The sequence below is a fragment of the Camponotus floridanus genome, unplaced genomic scaffold, assembly GCF_003227725.1.
Source record: "Camponotus floridanus strain SB8 unplaced genomic scaffold, Cflo_v7.5 scaffold8, whole genome shotgun sequence".
NCBI lineage: Eukaryota > Metazoa > Arthropoda > Insecta > Hymenoptera > Formicidae > Camponotus > Camponotus floridanus.
Genome location: NW_020229849.1, coordinates 562,652 through 581,954, shown reverse-complemented (window position 1 = coordinate 581,954; position 19,303 = coordinate 562,652). Strand labels below are relative to the sequence as shown.

Sequence of the window (19,303 nt, the reverse complement as noted above, 5' to 3'; positions counted from 1 at the left end):
GGTTTAAGTGGTTTAAAAGGTTTAAGTGAAGGATTAAAAAGATTTAAAGGACGACGGGCAAACATTCTGTGGAAAATCGGTGATTTAAGATTAAGAGAAAAAGAGAAAGAAAGAGAGGAGCAGAGTTATAAAAAATACAATTTATTTGGCATTAATGTAGAGGATAAGAGAAAACTAATACTTTCATCCGTATTTAAAGTAAATGTTAATCGGATTTTGATATTTTCATTTATAATTTAAAGTAAATCTTAGTTGGATTTTGGAGATAAGGATAGATGATGTCATTAGGGTATTAAATATCGAAGTTATATCTTCAATATGATAAAGAAAATACAATCCAATATTGCACTTTATTTTGAGTTTTAAAAAAATTGAAAGAAAATTAATTTTTGAGTGCAATGTTTCTTTTTTCCTTTTTCTCTCTTTTACAAGAGATCTAATATATAATAAAATAATTAACGACGATTTTTAACAAAATCCTAATCTAATTTTGTTCCACAAATATTTTACAAAAAGACACTATATTTTTTGCAGTTTTCAAAATTTCCTTGATTATAAACATTTCCAGACAAGAAATTTTGTCGCATTTTAATGTTTAATTGGAAAATTTTTTGCAAGGATTTATTCGGCATTAATATAGAGGATAAGAGAAAATTAATACTTTTATCTGTAATTTAAAGTAAATGTTAATCGGATTTTGATATTTTCATTTATAATTTAAAGAAAATCTTAGTCGGATTTTGGAAACAAGGATATTAAATGATTAGGGTTTTAAATATTGAAGTTATATCTTCAATATGATAAGAAAATACAATCCAATATTGCACTTTATTTTGAGTTTTAAAAAAGTTGAAAAGAAAATTAATTTTTGAGTGCAATGTTTCTCTTTTCCTTTTTCTCTCATTTACAAGAGATCTAATATATAATAAAATAATTAACGACGATTTTTAACAAAATCCTGATCTAATTTTGTTCCACGAATATTTTACAAAAAGACACTATATTTTTTGCAGTTTTCAAAATTTCCTTGATTATAAACATTTCCAGGCAAGAAATTTTTTCACACTTTAATGTTTAATTGGAAAATATTTTGCAAGGATTATTTCGACGAAACAACAAATTTTTTTCTATTTTTATGGAATACAGGGAACAAAATTATCGTAATTTCATCGAGAATATTAATAGCGTGTCGAGCTTGTATCCTTAATTGCAGTAGATTACAATTGTCGATGCTCCTAAATCTCTGAATATATTACTGTGCAAACTAGGCCGTACTTATATTATCTCACGTATGTACAATTCGCCTGACACTCCTCCAGTGCCTCGCCATGAATTACCATCGAGATGCTAACGGGTTGATTCTCCATAAGGGACATTGAAATGTAATTTGCGCTGCAGTTTCTCGTATTAGTCAAAAGCTAATGTGACCCGCTTACACAATATTTCACCGATCGAATCGCATTGACTGAAAATGATGAATTCTCGTCGGAGACAAAAACACATTTCTCTACATTTAAATTTTCATATTAATCGTAGATTAAATCAAAAGTTGTAAATACATATTTCTTTAAATCATATTAGAAAGCGACATACGAATTAAATTAAATTAAATTAAAGCTTAATTGTAATTTATTTTATAATTATTATCGTGCTATTGTTGTTTTAGATACATTTATTAATCTAATCAGTGTACGTTTCGTAATAAGCAAAGTGAGGGCAAATGATGAATGAGAACATCCAATGTAATCATGGAATTGCTAGTGCATTTTCGTATTGTTATCAAATGAATATTTCTCGTGAAACAGGAATAACTTTGAATGGAACGAGCACGTTTGCTCCTTTTCATTCCATGTGCCTTTTCATTCTACGTTATCGCGAAATATTCGGTGGTATTGTATGTGCTTCACATAAGTCTGACGGGACACCTATCGTAGCAGCCAGAGATAAGTGGAACGATGTCTCTTCTGTTGATTAAACGAAGAATAAGACAGCTCGGCGCACAATAACAGAGAAGCTTTGATAAAATGCGCTCTTCTCCGCTTGATTAACTGTCGAAATAGCGACACTTCATCCGAAAGTACAAATGCGCAGGGTAAATTATTCATTGTCGCGCTAAGATCGCGATCATTAATTTGGTATTTTAATACTTTTACGACACCCATTATGTAACACGAGATAAATGAGATATGTAGAATTTAAGAAAAATAAAATAATTTCTGAAGAGAAATTATTTTTCGAATAACGCGCTTACAACACATAATCAAATATAACAATACAATAATATAACAATACAGAGTTTTAAATCTATTACAACATTGTTTAAAATGCATTTTTATTTATTTTCCTAATGTTATAAAATTGTTATGAAATGTTATAAAATTTAAAACAGTCAAAAGAAAATTATAGAATCGATAAAATATTTTCTCTAATAATTTTCTAATTAACCAATACAATTGACAGTAACACTTCTTAAACAATAATATTGATAATGCTGATTAATATATCAATCAATAATAATTTTTATATCAATTAATATGTCAATAAGAATTTTTAATAAATAAAATAATTTCTGAAGAGAAATTATTTTTCGAATAACGCGCTTACAACACATAATCAAATATAACAATACAGAGTTCTAAATCTACTACAACATTGTTTAAAATGCATTTTTATTTATTTTTCTAATGTTATAAAATTGTTATGAAATGTTATAAAATTTAAAACAGTCAAAAGAAAATTATAGAATCGATAAAATATTTTCTCTAATAATTCTCTAATTAACCAATACAATTGACAGTAACACTTCTTAAACAATAATATTGATACTGCTGATTAATATATCAATCAATAATAATTTTTATATCAATTAATATAATAATCAATAATAATTTTTATATCAATTAATATGTCAATAAGAATTTTTAATAAATAAAGAATAATATCTATATATCAAGAGATTGAAAGTAACATAAAGAAAAAAAGAAGAGAGAATACAATGGAATATTCTATATATTTTACAAGAGCAAAATCGCTGCTTTTTCCATCGCGTTTCCATTTCACGTTTAATCCAATTTGCTTTACATCGCAAATCACACAAGATGGAGACATATTATCAATCGTAATTTGCACGTATTTTTTGCTTGCCTTTATGCAGGCAGATTGATGTTATAATGTTACAATTTTAGCAGACTTGAGTTCTGCATCACGAATCTTCATTATTTCGACAAGGGTGATAATACATTCCGTTTCTATGAATTCTATTTTTAAGCTGGATGAGATTATAAATAAAGTCGAGAAATATGATAGATATAAAGGATTAATTTTTTTTTTTAATCCCTTTAGATAAATTCCATTGTAACAATTTTTCAATCTCAGACTTAACGAAAAATTTTATTTGTAATTATAATTTTAAAATCATAATTTGCTTGCATTAAAATTCTACTTGACTAAAATCCATTTTTGTGTCGAATTCATCTGAAATAAGTTCATCTATATCTCAGATAATCAAACGTTATTTTTATACACTATTATTAGCTTTATTTCTGTCGTTTATATTACTGAAAGAAAATTATATTTGCACGTAAAACGTTCATAAAAGATAACAAACCGATTGATCTTGAATTTGTAATTTTTGCCGTCAACATTTGTGGACACTTTTCTATTTGCGAGTACTGGAGAATCGCACATTATGTAAATTTATTATAATTACTTACTCGATTTTCACTATCTCTTTTTGATTAATGAACAACGGTCGCAATTCCGTCATAAACGTAATGGTCGGAGATTTATTCGAATTTCTCCGGAATTTAATTATTCGTACGCGCGACATTCTTAACAGGTATTAAAAGTAGAATGGTAATTAAATCAATTACTAATTGATAATGCTTTAATGAGACACAGACTAATGTGAATAAAATATTCTATCAAATATTTTGATGGTAATAATTTATTTGGAAAGGAAAAACCTATAATTATATCAGAATTGTAATAATAAAATGTATTAACGAAAATACATTCGATATAATGTAATTTTTTAGTTCTGTAAATCGATCTAGATAATGCGTATTTTTTAGCTTGAAAATCCAGAAATTTTAGCTGCAAACGTAATATTCTAGATCTTGTATCATAAAGAAAAAGAGAAAAAGACTTATTCTCTCGCATCGATAATGAGGAATTTTATTGAGATTGGAAATCGTACGTAATACGTATACTCTTTCGAGCATAAAATCATGGAGCTACGATTTACACTAAAATCGCTATCACAAGTTTAATTAAGTTCCAAAAGTACAAAACGATAAATTGTACAGACGCATCTTTGAAAACTTGGATTACTCTCCTGTCAATCCGGTGGAAATCTCGAGAAATTTTAACTGCGAAGATGCGGAAGCGGTATTAGGTTGGAAACTTAGTTCTAGTCTGTATCTAAGATGTCGTTATTTGTCTATAAACATTGGAGAAAAAAATTCGATTCGCGGAAGGAAAATAATATCCGTTGTGAAATGCGTGTACGGAAAATAAGAGAACTTGGAAGAACTCACGTAAATGCGAAAATCGAGGTAAAGCGAGCTTGCGAAACACAAAAAGATATCGGTGAATTGAAATTCTACAAGAGTGAACACATTATTCTTCGAAGAAAATTGTACACGCCATTGGAAAATTTATTTTGTAATTTATTTTGTAAAATTTATTTTGTAAAATAAAAAATATAGATATATTTTTGAAGTTATCAATCGATAAAAAATTGCAAATATTAATAGCATTTCAAAATAAATAAATATTAATTTATTCCAAAATAATTAAATATTAATTTATCAATAGCATTTCAAAATAAATAAATATTAATTTATCATTTAATACACCTACTACAATAATTAAATATTATTAAAATTAAATATTATTATAAATATTAATTGAATTATTAAATATTATTTTTACCAATTTATATTAATACGAGAAAAAGTGAAATTGGAATGACTGAGATCTAGTAATTCAAGATATCCATAATCATTGTGTAATCGATATTTAAGTTTTAATTAAACATCTACACACACAAAATTCCGCCAACATTCAATACGTTCCTGAAGAAAGTTCTCATCAAATCTTTGATTTTTCTGGACACAAAAAGAGAAAATCCACGATGTAGATTATTTCGCGAAATTTATTTATCGTGTTCTTACCAACGAGATAAGATGAGTAAAGACAGAATAAAGGAAAAATGTTAGAAAGCGAAGGAAGAAGGAGCCATGAAGAGACAAAGATTAGCGAAGTAAATATGCCCATCTCCCTTTTCACCCGGATGATTCTTCGTCATAAACTACCTAGTTTGATAACCTGATTTCGCGCGATGAGTTCCTTCTGGAGAAGGAATCCTTGATATAAATGAATCTAACGGAACTTCTTAAAGTGGTCCTTATTTTCGTAGGCTTGTGACTTACTTATCCCTCTTTTATTTTCTCTTCTCTATTCTTGCTTATATAAAGTCGCCTTAAAACCATAAATATTGAGAAGAGCGCTTGTTTCAATGACGAAGTATCAATAAGCTTCAATTTAAATTAGATTAAAATTTTGAAATATTCTTTGATTAAGTTTTAAATATTTCTAAATATTCTAAATATATATGAAGTTCTAAATATTTGTAATTATTTGTAAATATATATTAAGTTTTAAATATTTGTAAATATATATGAGAAGCTTTATTTAATCATCCAACTTAGAAATATAATTTTTTTTAATTAATTAATTCGTTAAAATCTAAGAAAACTTTCGCATTAATATTATTCAACTCTATTTATTTATTATGAATAAATAATTTTGAACATGAAATTTCAACAAATTTGTGTGCAATGTGGCAATTAAGCAAATAAATAAATATATAATTTGTCATAAATAAATATATAATTTTATTTTAACTGAAATTTCAATATACGACAAAAATCAATATTGTTTTGCAAGAGAAATAAAATCTTCAAAAATAGAACATATCATCTTCTTAATAGGTTTACATTATCTATAAATTGTATTTTTGTTTACAAATTGCATTTGCAAATTAGTCTCAATGGTCGCATTAAAGAAAGTACGCAATTTTAATTCGTCGTAAAAATACTATTAACCAAATTACATTTTAATGTGTCTACATCAAGAATGAAGGACAGACAAAAAGGAGCAATAATTTTAAAAGAAACAACTCTAATTTTTAAAAAGGATAATCATAGTGAAAAGCGTTTTCATATGAAATTGATCAATTTCATACGAAAGGAAGAAAAGAATCGTTAAAATTAGAAATAAAAAATAAATGAAGAAATAAAAGAGATCTAATTTCTACAATACTTTAACAAAATGGGAGGCCCATTTTACGAAAACAATGTAATTAAACCTTTTTTAAATTTTATAGAAATTTATTATTATTTCAAGAAATTTATTTATTTATTTATTATTTATTTTAAGAAATATATAATTTGTCATGATTATATCCCTGATTGTTATATAAGTCAGATACGCTTTGATGATAAAAATTTTCCGCAACTATAAGCAGAGCACATTATTATACAATTTAACGTGGCAATAAAACTTGCGGAATTTGACATTTAAAATTAAAGAAATAATAGAAGAATAAAAATGGAAGCAACTTAATGTCATTATTAACAGTCAAGTTGTATTAAGCGTTCTAAAAACGAAAACATTGAATAGAATTAATCAACGCCGAAGAAATTAGCCGGAATTCCTCAATTATATCTTGTGCTACGACGGATCTACTTTAATACAGGTTAAAGTGTTAAGAGTTGTCGACAAAATATGACGCAAATATAAAAAAAATATTGACCCTACGGTTTGTAGATTTCATGGAATGTCTACGACGAGCAATAATTAACAGTTTATTAGGATTTAGGCTAAATTTTTTAAAAACTTTAAAATATCATTTTTAAAAATATATAAAAAGAAAAGATTTTAGAAAGAGAAAAAAAAATTAACTTAATTTTCATTAATTTTTCTTTATAAATGTATATTTTTTAATTTCCTTTTTTATTGATTAATTTATTTAAAAGAGCGTTAATTTATAATTATCTAAATTAATTTATTTAAATTGATTTTGCCAAGTTATTAAAAAAATAGATTAGAGCATCATTGAGAATCCTTCATACCCGTCAAACTATTACATTCTCCAATTCTGACTTAGTACGACGACGTCACGAAATAAACACTGATTATTTTGCCAGTTGACGTCATACAAACTGTTCTAAAGTTGTTTGTATGGCTGGTAATCTCTCCCGCTATAATCCTATTATCTCTCAAGAGTCTGAGAGGATAGTCTGGAGCGGTGATAGTTATCTCGTCGCTCTTATAGAAAATAAAACGGGAGAAAAATCTCCGAGGAAAAGTGACGCTCGTTGTCGAAATGCGATTTTTCCGACAATTATATCGTATCAAATGCTTGGATTTTTTATCCGATGCATGAATAATGAATCCATAATGAATCCCACTGTCGCTTTGTTAACATAAAAGAAGAATTTATTTTTCTGTGTAAAATTTTTTGCAGAATGTAGAATAAAAAATCATAGACTTTTCATTTTTCGCTTATTTTTAACATGAATATATTAATATAAATATAATTTACTAAATATATATTGTACATTTATGCGTAATATAATTTAATATCGCTAATATATTATTCTTTATTTATATCTACATATGCACTTATATTCGCATTTCATTCATTGGAAGAAAAAGATAGAGAAAAAATAATGATTTAAATTATAAAAAAAAACAGAAAATCGAATGCATACATGCATGTAATTTAGTTATAAAAATTGCGAAATTCGAAATATATACTTTGTATATATTTTTAAACTACATCTTACTCAGATTTATTCAGGAATAACTTCCTTGCAACGTGGAGACATTTGATTTTCCGCTCGGTAAACACGCGTTTCGTATACCGCGAATCTTATGCACTTAAAAAGAGTTTATATCGCAAATAAACACCTCTCAAATGTCTCGCTCAGTTAACGGGATGAAAAGATTAATGAAACAAAAAAAAATCTTAATTTTGTTTCTCATTAATTTTACACCAGGCAATCACATGAACAAGGAAGTAATTTCAACTTTTAGACTACAATTTAATTTCTCCCTTTCATATTTAATATACATACTAAATTTCCATTGCTCAATCTTTATATTAAAGTAAAAAAAATTGATTTTAAATTTATTGAAGAGTCCTGCGTCCTATATTATTTTATAAGAGTTGAAAACAAATTTAAATAAATTGAGATTACAATTCTCTTCCTCTCTTTTATGATTTGACAATTAAATTCGTAAAGAAAATTAAATCTGATTACACAATATATTTTGAATTAATATTATCTTATTCTCCAGGAATGTTTCCGAAGCTGTTTAAAAGCACTTTTGAACTCTTTAATATCAGTTAAAATTGTTTGAAACTTTTGTTTGATTAGGTGCAACTGCGTCACAAAAAAGAAGAATGTAAATTCAGCAGTAAGCAGTTTATTTAATTGAAACTGAATTTACTTGGGTTAGTAACTTGGGCTTTCTTCAAAGAAGGAAAGGGCAATGCAAATTTCAAACTTGAGAGAAAGTCCATCTCCGCGTTTCGCAAAGTCATCAAGGCCACGCAGTCTCGCAGAGCTGTCGAGATAGTCGGACAGTATTTGGCGAACACTGTGTTTAGTGGTTAAAATTAACCGAGAAGTTCCTATAGTTGACTCAAAGCTCTGCAGAAGGGATAACATTCGAAGCAAAGAGAGGCTACTCGTATTTTTAGAGGGTTGGCAATAACGAAAACGACAGCTGATCATTTTAGAGTCGACGATAGGCTTTTTCTTTAACGGCTGAAGCGAATTGTTTTCTCACCTTTATTTGCGTAGCCTGTCTTTAAAACGTCGGTTTTATTGCCTTTTTACTGGGATTCTGCTGATTTTTTAAAATTTATGTTAATATTAACTAAGAGTCTTAGTAATAATAACGAATAAATTAATAGACTGGAATGGATACATCGCTAATATTTCCTCAAAAAAATTATGATTAATAATCTCGAAAACATATTCTTTAAAATTTAATGTTGCATTTTTAGCATTAAATGAAACATTCAATTCTAGCATTTTGTATAAATGTTATAAATAGTCATTATCAAAGACATTTGAAGCTATCTGTGCAATCAAAGTTTTAATCAAATTAAATTTGATTTAAGAGAAAAACGTAGAACTTTTTCTATTCGTTATTTTTATCTAATAAAAATTACACAATAAACAGAATAATAAACAGAAGTTGCAAAACACACATCGTATCTATAAAAGTTATAAAGGCAATATTTGTTTAAATATTGCTCTCTTATAAATGATAATATTAAACTATCATGATTGCGCAACATTAAACTATCGTATCATGGTTGAGCAAATTCTTTCAGTAGTTTATCCCAATATTGTAGTTTCAGCAGCTGGAAACATCGATTTCAAAGAGTAAACGTATATATCTTGCCCATACAAAATAGTCTTCTCATTTAACACAAGAATTTCTTATTTCAAAGCAGTAATAAAATGTTTTCAAAATATCTTATTGAATTTTTTTTATGCAACTCTACTTGAAATATGCAACTTTTGGCGAAACATTTTTTACAAATTTCAAAATTCCAATATTGATATTTTATTTTATTTAAAAATTTTTTCGCAAAACTAGGCGATTTTTATGGAGATAAATAAAATTTAATAAATAAAATTTTCTTTATAGAAAGCAAAAGTACTTTTCCCTAAATCAACTTTTATATAACAAAATTTAAAAAACTATAAAATGTATGTATTAATATCAAAATTTATACATGTAACGATAAATAATATTTGTAATTTATAAAAAATATTTTATAAATTTGTAAAAATATTTTATAAATTTGTAAAAATATTTTATATATAATATTTTATATAATATTAAATTATATAGAAATTATAAATATTTTTTATTAGATAATATTTTATATTAAATAATATTTTATATAATTAAATAATATTTTATATAATTAAAAATATTTATAATTTCTACATAATTTAATAATAAAAAATATTTATAATTCTGTTACACATTTCTTTTAAATTGACTATGAGAAAAATATTGTATCCAAAATTTTAAATACTAAAACTGAACCTTCCAGAAAGATTTTATCAAACGATCTCTATGGATATGCACAAAGTCACTAATAAATTCATTTAATTGATGTCAAAACATGAATAGGGTGATCAGAACGTACATATTAATAAAATATAGCTCTCTCAATGAAACTGTCATAACCTTAGATTTTCCTACGATCGATTCCCCCAACTCTGCCAAATGGCTCGTATAAAAGCCGTGTTGATGAATTTAAAACGCATCGTCGCGAATTTCTACAAGAATTTATGAGACTATGTTGACATGTTCGTTCGAGTGCGAAAGCACATCCAATGCTTAAAGTAAACATTAGACACTTGTCAGGATACTTTAATGAACTGAGATAATGAGTAAAAACCGAATCGCGTCTACGTTTTATCTAATGCATTTTTTCTTTTATCAAAGATTAGACTATTTCTGTTAAATATGCAATTTTCCTGAAATTATTCATATAATTTAAAATAATATTTAAAAACAATATTTTAAATAAACAATATTTTAAATAATAATTTTAACAGGAGAGGATCGTGTTTAAAAGTAAGAAAGGGAATTCTTTAGAAACGTATCCGAAAAAATTTACCCAGAAAGGTAATGATGCGTGTATTCTTTTAAAAAATAGTTATTCATCTGTCACTAAAATAGGTCATACGTAAGAATGACGAAGCACGATGAACATAAAATGTGACGAGTATAGCACCGAAAATAATTCTGCTGTTTATGTGGCCGCGATCGAGGTGTCTGGTTGTAGTTATAACAAATGGCGAAATGATTTCGCGCATCGCCAACTTTAAAAAAATGTACTTAATCAAAAAAACGTTTATCCATTATCGGTTAGTTAATTAAACGCTAAAGTAACGGAAAGCAATAAAAATGATGAAAAAATATACAAGCTGTATAATTTTTATCTTTTTTAGAAAAACTAATTTTTTAAAATAATATAAATATTAAATATTAAATAATAAATATTAAATAAATATTAAATATTAAATAATAAATATTAAATAATAAATATTAAATAATAAATATTATAAATATTTTTGTTAAAAGCACACGATAAATATAAATTTATATGCAAAAGAAAACTTTTTGCACTATCATAAATTAACATTACATAGGATGAAACAGAATTACGTGGGAAAACATTTGAAATAAAATAAAATTCCCTTTACAAGATAAGTTAAGAAATAAATAAAGTATAATGTGAATAATAGATGAAAGGTTAAAACATTCTCAGAAATAGATTGCTCGACTAGCAGATAATATAATTAGATTGATTCGGTTTCTTCTCATGTGACTAATTAAAAATTAACTCAACCGTGCAAACGATTGAAGTATTCTGCGTAGACACGTTAACTCTATTATTCACATATTATTTCTCTCTTTCTCTTTTATTATGAGATAAAATAGCTTTCACTACGAATTAATTAAATAGAATTTTTTTAATTAGCATCTAAATATAAAGTTAGATAGGGAATAAAATCGTTTTATCAATTTACTAGAATTTTTTCAGTTTATTCTCTATTCAAAAATTAATAATTGCGCTTTTATTTATGTGTACGTTACTTTCGCATTGCTGCATAAAACTATTATTTTCGTGAAACAAAATTCTATTTTAGGAACTGCGATCGTTTGGACGACGAGATTGATGCTGTTTTGATGTAAGAATTCAGAATGAGCGAAATTACGTAATTATGCTAATACGCGAAGAGCAAGATTTCGAGCTTTCTTCCGCAATGTCCGCAGTGGAAACGACACTGGTACCAGCTGCCGTGTTCACGCTTGGCCATTATTACCTACAACTGACACTAATCCCATCTCATTTCCTGACCGTTCCACTTCGGGAGGGCAACGAAACTAAGCGTAACATCGGTGCGACCCACTTGGTAAATAAAAGTTTCAGCGACAAATGTACGCGCCAGCCAACCTTCAACGAGTCTCCGACGTCGTCTCATTTGATACTTACATTGACCGTTCGAAATACCTAGTAACTAGAGCCGAGTCATGATTAATTTGTAATCGGCTAAATCTTCTAATTTAATTAAATTAAATTCTTAAAAATATATGTTCCAGTTTTGACTGAGATTTAATTCAAGGCAGAAATTAGTTGTAGTGAGAAGATTGAAATATATTCTCTTGCTTATCCATAATAATAAATAATAATAAATAATAATCCATAATAATAAATAATAAATAATAAATAATAAATAATAAATAATAAATAATAAATAATAAATAATAAATAATAAATAATAAATAATAAATAATAAATAATAAATAATAAATAATAAATAATAAATAATAAATAATAAATAATAAATAATAAATAATAAATAATAAATAATAAATAATAAATAATAAATAATAAATAATAAATAATAAATAATAATAATAATAATAAATAATAAAATCCATAATAATAAATAATAAATAATAAATAGCGTTATGATAAGATATATTTTTATTAGAATATCATTTAAAATATTCAAATTCTAGAATTAATAATAATATATATAATAATTCAAGAATTAATATAATTCTATATAATAACTTATAGCTCGTGAATTATTATATGTATTAATAGACTAAATCTCGCTTTTTCTTCCTCTCTTTATCTATCTTGCTCGTACATCGATATAAATACTATTTTTCGATCCTACGTAGCTAGTTGAACTAGGGAGGATCCCGTATTTGCGCAACATCTACGACAATGTCACGCGTATATGTATAAAGCCCCGGAATAAACTTGCGAAAAAAGATTTATCGATATTCAACGGATAGGAGCAAAACTTTGTCTGAGAAAACAATCCGCTTGATCTCTGGTAAAGCCGTTATTTTTCGTTAACAGAAACACGAGTAAATATAGACGCTTAAATATTTTGGATAACTATGCGATCCTTTAAATCATAAAATTTTTTATTTCTTATTTAAAAAATATTTATGTTTAATAAAATAATATATATGAGAACAAAAACAAATTTTGAGAATAAAGTTGTATTAATTGTCCTAATTGAATAAATTAAAATAATGTTAAATTAAGAATTATAAAATATAACATGCGAAAGGTTTCTTTTCTTCCATCATTTACTGGATTACTTGATAATCAAACAAATCACACAAACAATAAGAAGAAATTTTAAATTAATTCTAATTTATTTTGTCCAATAAAACTTGCATAATTTAAAATTATTGATATAATCGTTTCTATAATTTTATTTAAGATGAAGCGAAACAAAAGAAAGTCGCACGATACGAAAATAAAATATTTTTGTGTTCAATGTCGACACGTTTTCTTCTTTAAAAATCGCGATTGCCAGCCAGAAACGGCGGCGGAGAAAGACAGAAAGATCTACCGTGGCAATAGCTGTAATAAAGCCGCAAGTTAATGTGCGACATACCGAAAAAAATGCGTTGCTTGCGAACCGCAAATTGCAGTCGGATGCATTTCGTGCACTCGCGCGCTTCTTATAAATTACTCTCATTGTCAGAATTCATTCAAAAAATATTGCCGAATGCATCGTCGAGGTAGTTGACTTTTCTCATAGTTTCATCCGAAGAAAACTAATTTAAAAATGATCATTTTAATTGATGGCTTTCATCGAGAATATTCAAATTGGAAATTTTGAAAGGAAATTAATTAGCAAAAACTGTATAAGATTTAATTCTATTTACAGATCCTTTCTCATTGTTTTATTTTAAAAAATGAATTTTATTCTATTTATTCATTTTATTCTATTTAGGAGAAAATTCTATTTATCACATACAATTGATTTGTTTTGATTTTATTATTAGTTGAATAATATTATTAAATAAAGCAAGCTTATAAAGTATACTATTTTAATATCTAAGTAAAAATTAAATTGCAAAAAATAAATAAAAATGCACTGCAAATCTATAAAACTTTTTATAGAGAAAAATTTTGTAGACTTTTTAAAAAAAATTTTTTAAAGGAAAATGTGTTATCTTTTTTTTGGAAAAATCATGTAAATATATGTACGATATAAAATCTAGATATATAAATCATCGTTCAATTTCATCACATGAAAAACGTTTTAGAACACCGAAAAAGGGTATCTCCCCTGAAAGAGGAATGCAATACCACTTTCGACGATGTCCCACGCATACAGATGGAGAAAAACTGAACAAAAAACTCAAGGATAAAACTACGACTAAGAAGTTACTCGAGAGAATACGCCGCAACAAGGAAAACTTTCCTGAATATATCTTTCATGCAGAGTAGAGAAATATTATATTTTTTGCTCCCAGCTCGTGTACTAATGTCTCGAAATGAAGTAAAAGGAAGCAGCGGCATATTTTGCATGGAACAAATATGACACGTATATCATTAATCAGAAGACAAATTTCGGGGAGCAAAATAATCTCGAATACCGAACATTATTGTTTTTTCAACGCTGGATAAAATATTAAATTTAATAATAATTAATTAATTTTAAATTTTATAATAAATATTAATATTATATCAGAAATCTTTTACATAAATACATAATAAATGTTTTGCATGGAACAAATACGACACGTATATCATTAATCGGAAGACAAATTTCGGGGAGCAAGATAATCTCGAATACCGAACATTATTGTTTTTTCGACGCTGGATAAAATATTAAATTTAATAATAATTAATTAATTTTAAATTTTATAATAAATATTAATATTATATCAGAAATCTTTTACATAAATACATAATAAATGTTTTGCATGGAACAAATATGACACGTATATCATTAGTCGGAAGACAAATTTTGGGGAGCAAGATAATCTCGAATACCGAACATTATTGTTTTTCGACGCTGGATAAAATATTAAATTTAATAATAATTAATTAATTTTAAATTTTATAATAAATATTATATCAGAAATCTTTTACATAAATACACAATAAATGTGTATAAAATAATGCGCAATATTATATCTTTACAAGTATAAAAAGTTATAGTAATAAAATAATGATATGATGAATATTTTATTAGATATATTATTATTTAATTAATTAATGATATTTAATAGGTAAATCGCTTCTCATCAAATTAGTGCATTAATATGTAATCCAGACAGGCGTTAAATGCGTATGTAGTGCAAGAGACACCTGATTACTGCGAGTGTTCTGGCCTGCAAATATCGCGCATGATGTTTCGTGCAAAATACGAAATTGCGCACGTTTCTGTTCGGATGCGCGCAAATACTCTTATTACGCAACATTATCAAAGAGGTGGCCAGCCATCTCGTTCCTAGACGTCGACACGTGCCAAGACCGAAAAGTAAAGAAAATATCCATCCGAGTCCATGCGAAAAACACCGGTACGCAAAACTTTCTCGCCTCCGACGACACATCTACTGGGGGAATTGCTTAAAAATAAATTTTCCGCCTGGCGAGAAATAGATCAGCCGAGGCAAATTAATTCTCAACTTTAAACGACACGCGAACAGTGACGATTTTACAGCTGTTAGAATTTATGGTGCCTTTAACTGATATCCAACATCTGAAACGCGAGATACAGCAGATCTTCGTGATTCTAATTTGCTCTAAACGTCAAAAAATATTAAATGAGACCCCCTACAGTTTTGCAAAAAATAACATTCGCACATATTAAATTTTATTCTTATGAGAAAAATTTTACCTGATTAAAATCGAGAAACTAAAGTTTCCCAAAAAATATATTTTATTTAAAAATAAAGAAAAATATATTTGATTTAAAAATAAAAAAAAATATCTAACTACTTCAAATATGTTGTGCCAAACGATTTGAAAAGAGATGTTTCAAATATTTAATATACATTGCGGAGATACAGAATTAAAATGAAATAAATATTCTTCTTTACAACTTGAAACATTAATATCGATGTAACATTTATTGTACCGTAAAATTTAAAAATAATTTTTTTTTTAATCTATAAGCGTTGAAAATCATGCAGACAATTCTAGTCGTTGGTGGTGAGAACGGCACGAAGCACGATCGCAAATTGAAACGATCGGAAATACGGGAAACCGTAATTGAATGCTAGATCGACGATGCAGAAATTAGGCAAATATAACACAATTACCGATGTGCACCTGCATCATGTATGTGCTGCCATAGGATCATTTCAAACGGATGTGAATGTCGCCAAAGCGATCAGTCGTGCGAGAACACAATTCAATCAATTCGCTTTACACGTGTACGTCTACTTTCATATTCTTACGAGCATGTCTGTATTTATATATGTGTGTCTGTGTGTTTATATATACACGTATATAAGTATAAATATGTTCATACATCGTATGTAATATGTATACACACATATAATATATATTTTATATAGATTTTATAAGTCTATAAATAGAAATTGTAAATAAATGGATAGAAATTGAGTATTGCAAATCATATAATCGCATTCTCATTAAATTTGTCATCATAGTTATCATATTTCTATCTTAAAATCTTCGGCAATTTCAGAGATTATTGAATAATTTAAAGCAATTGCTCTCTGACAAAAACTTTTAATTGCATCATTAATTCGTGCTAGAAACACTACACACTCAGAAAAAATAGTTATTTTATATTTATTTTTGCTTCTCTACTTTGCAAAATTATTTATAATAATTTAAATATCTGCCTGAATAATTCGGGCAATAAATGGGTGCAATAATGTAGAAAATAAGTCAACATTCTATAATAATATATTCCATATAATAAGTATTCTAATAATAATTATTCTAATAATAATATATTCTATAATAATTATCTATCAATAATTAATCGTTTATCAATAGTGAAATTATTCGCCCCTAATTAACATTTTAGTAACATGTTTTAATATTTGTTAATATTTTAAATAATATTTTTAATTTGTTAAGAATATTTTTAATAATATTTTTTAATATTTGTGAATATTCTTAGTAATATTTAGTAATATTTATTAATAACGAATACTTACATTTCTTTTATACATTCTACTAGTCAGGAGGAAATCAAAACTCGCTATCTGAAATCAAATACAATTAGAGTTAAGAATACTTATTACAATATCAAATATACAATATAAAATATAAATAAGAAAATGTTTATTGAATAAGGAACATAAAAAAATAATATCTAAATTATTACAAAGATTTTAGCAAAATACAAATATAAATCGATGCGTTGATTTTCGAAATATTCACAATTTATTCTCTTAAATAAGTATTCTCATACCGATTATGATCCAATTAACACGGAACCAGTTAGAAAAGTTCCTCAGGGTGGCTATGAATAACCCGATCGATGAATCAAATTGCTATTATCCGCCAAAAGAGATTCCGTCATGCAAAACGTATATTTCGTCGGTCTTAGCTTGGCGAACTTATGCGATTATCCGGCCAGGATTTCTGATTCGCACTGAACGTGAGAGACACCTTCAACGACTTTCCATAACGCTATCTACATAGCTATGTAGGGACGACCGTGTTTGTTTGCAATCAAGTTCGGCGCCCTCGAAAATTCCAGTGTAAACGTGTTATAGTGAACGACTGACAGTCATGTAACAACAACGCGATTTCTCGCTGCTGCTCGATAAACTAGCAACAATGAGTCTTCAATTCGCGGTCGTTGAAACTTTAAATTGCAACAACAATGAAAAACTGTCGGGCGACATTCGTGGCTTTCGGTAGCAAAAAAAAGCTCCGCTATCCCAGTGCATAAAATAAAAATAATATTAAAAATCCATATGAAGTCTTCGAGCATTCAGAAATATTTCATTATTTTTAAAAACGTGATTAAAAACATAAAAATTTGACGAAGCAATATCAATTTTTCTCTCAATTTTTTACTCATGATTTCAATTATTTCGGAGATATACATTCCTTTATTATCGCAGTGTTCTAGTACTTTACGTAAAAAAAGCTTCGATATCCCAGTGCATAAAATAAAAATAATATTGAAAATCCATATGAAGTCTTTGAGCATTCAGAAATATTTCATTATTTTTAAAAACGTGATTAAAAACATAGAAATTTGACGAAACAATATCAATTTTTCTCTCAATTTTTTACTCATGATTTTAATAATTTCGGAGACATACATTCCTTTATTATCGCAGTGTTTTAGTAATTTACGTTCATTTTACTCGAGCACAGCGACATAAATACAGTTTTGCTTTTTGTTTGTCAAATAGATGCAATACACATGTGTAATTTCCGCTTCCTTTTTAGTCTGCAGATCACCATCAGCGAAACTATCGCGATACAGGATTCGGATGGCAAAGCGGCTCGCGGTCCGTCGTAAAACAGCGATACACCGAAAAAGCATCTACGCTGAACTTTCTACGCGAAGACGATAAAGCTGATTCCGATTCTCTCTACAAAACGCGATAGAAGATAATTTACAAAGAGAAATACAGATCGAGGGATCGACGTTATGATACCCGGATTCCTTGGGGGATCTTCTGGCTTTGAAAGACAACACAAGAGGCGAGTCATCGAGTCGATATTTGACAACAAAGGTGGCAGCTAATTTCTTTCTTTGTAAAATTTTTCATGCGTTTGATATAGGAGACTCTGTCAGTTTTAAACTTTTGAACGTACTGCGAAAAACGTATGACTTTTCTCGATATTTTGATAAAATTATAATCATTCGGGAAGAGGAATGTTAACAGATGCATGTGAAATGGGGAGACTCGTATACACGCATGGCAAGAAAAATAAATCTTAGAAAGTACGTGAGCTGCAAGACGAATTGTAATTTTAAATCACATCTGTATTTTTTACAAAATATTCTACAAATTTTGAACAAATGAATTCATTTTAATTTTTTTATAAAACGTACTTTTTATTAAATATTATGAAAAAATTTTGTTAGAATTTTTTCTGAATTTGATATTTAATTTATTAGATTTAATTTATTAGATTTAATTTATTAGATTTAATTTATTAGACTTAATTTATTACATTCAATTATTTAATTTATTAGATTTAATTATTTAATTTATTAGATTCAATTATTTAATTTATTAGATTTAATTTATTAGATTCAATTATTTAATTTATTAGATTTAATTTATCAGATTTGCAAAATATATTCAATTAGTATATTATTGTCATCAATCACTTATTAAAGAAATACTTACATATTAACGAAAAAATGGCAATGTTTCAGCACACGGTAAAAAATATTTTGTTCTGTTA

At 27.0% G+C, this 19,303-nt stretch overlaps 2 protein-coding genes across 4 annotated transcripts in view; one reads left to right on the top strand and one right to left on the bottom strand.

Moving 5' to 3' along the window:
* The window catches only part of LOC105258690, a 91,659-nt gene extending 74,136 nt beyond the window's left edge, over positions 1-17,523 (bottom strand). The window contains exons 1-2 of the mRNA XM_025414249.1: positions 17,337-17,523; positions 17,080-17,127 (exon numbers count right to left, since the gene is read on the bottom strand). The gene's annotated coding sequence lies outside the window, so the exon portion shown is untranslated. The remainder of the gene's footprint in view (positions 1-17,079; positions 17,128-17,336) is intronic.
* The window catches only part of LOC105250039 (FMRFamide receptor), a 49,770-nt gene that overhangs the window by 16,687 nt on the left and 13,780 nt on the right, over positions 1-19,303 (top strand). For all 3 annotated transcript variants that reach the window (XM_011255901.3, XM_025414251.1, XM_011255900.3), the window contains exon 2: positions 18,332-18,621. The gene's annotated coding sequence lies outside the window, so the exon portion shown is untranslated. The remainder of the gene's footprint in view (positions 1-18,331; positions 18,622-19,303) is intronic.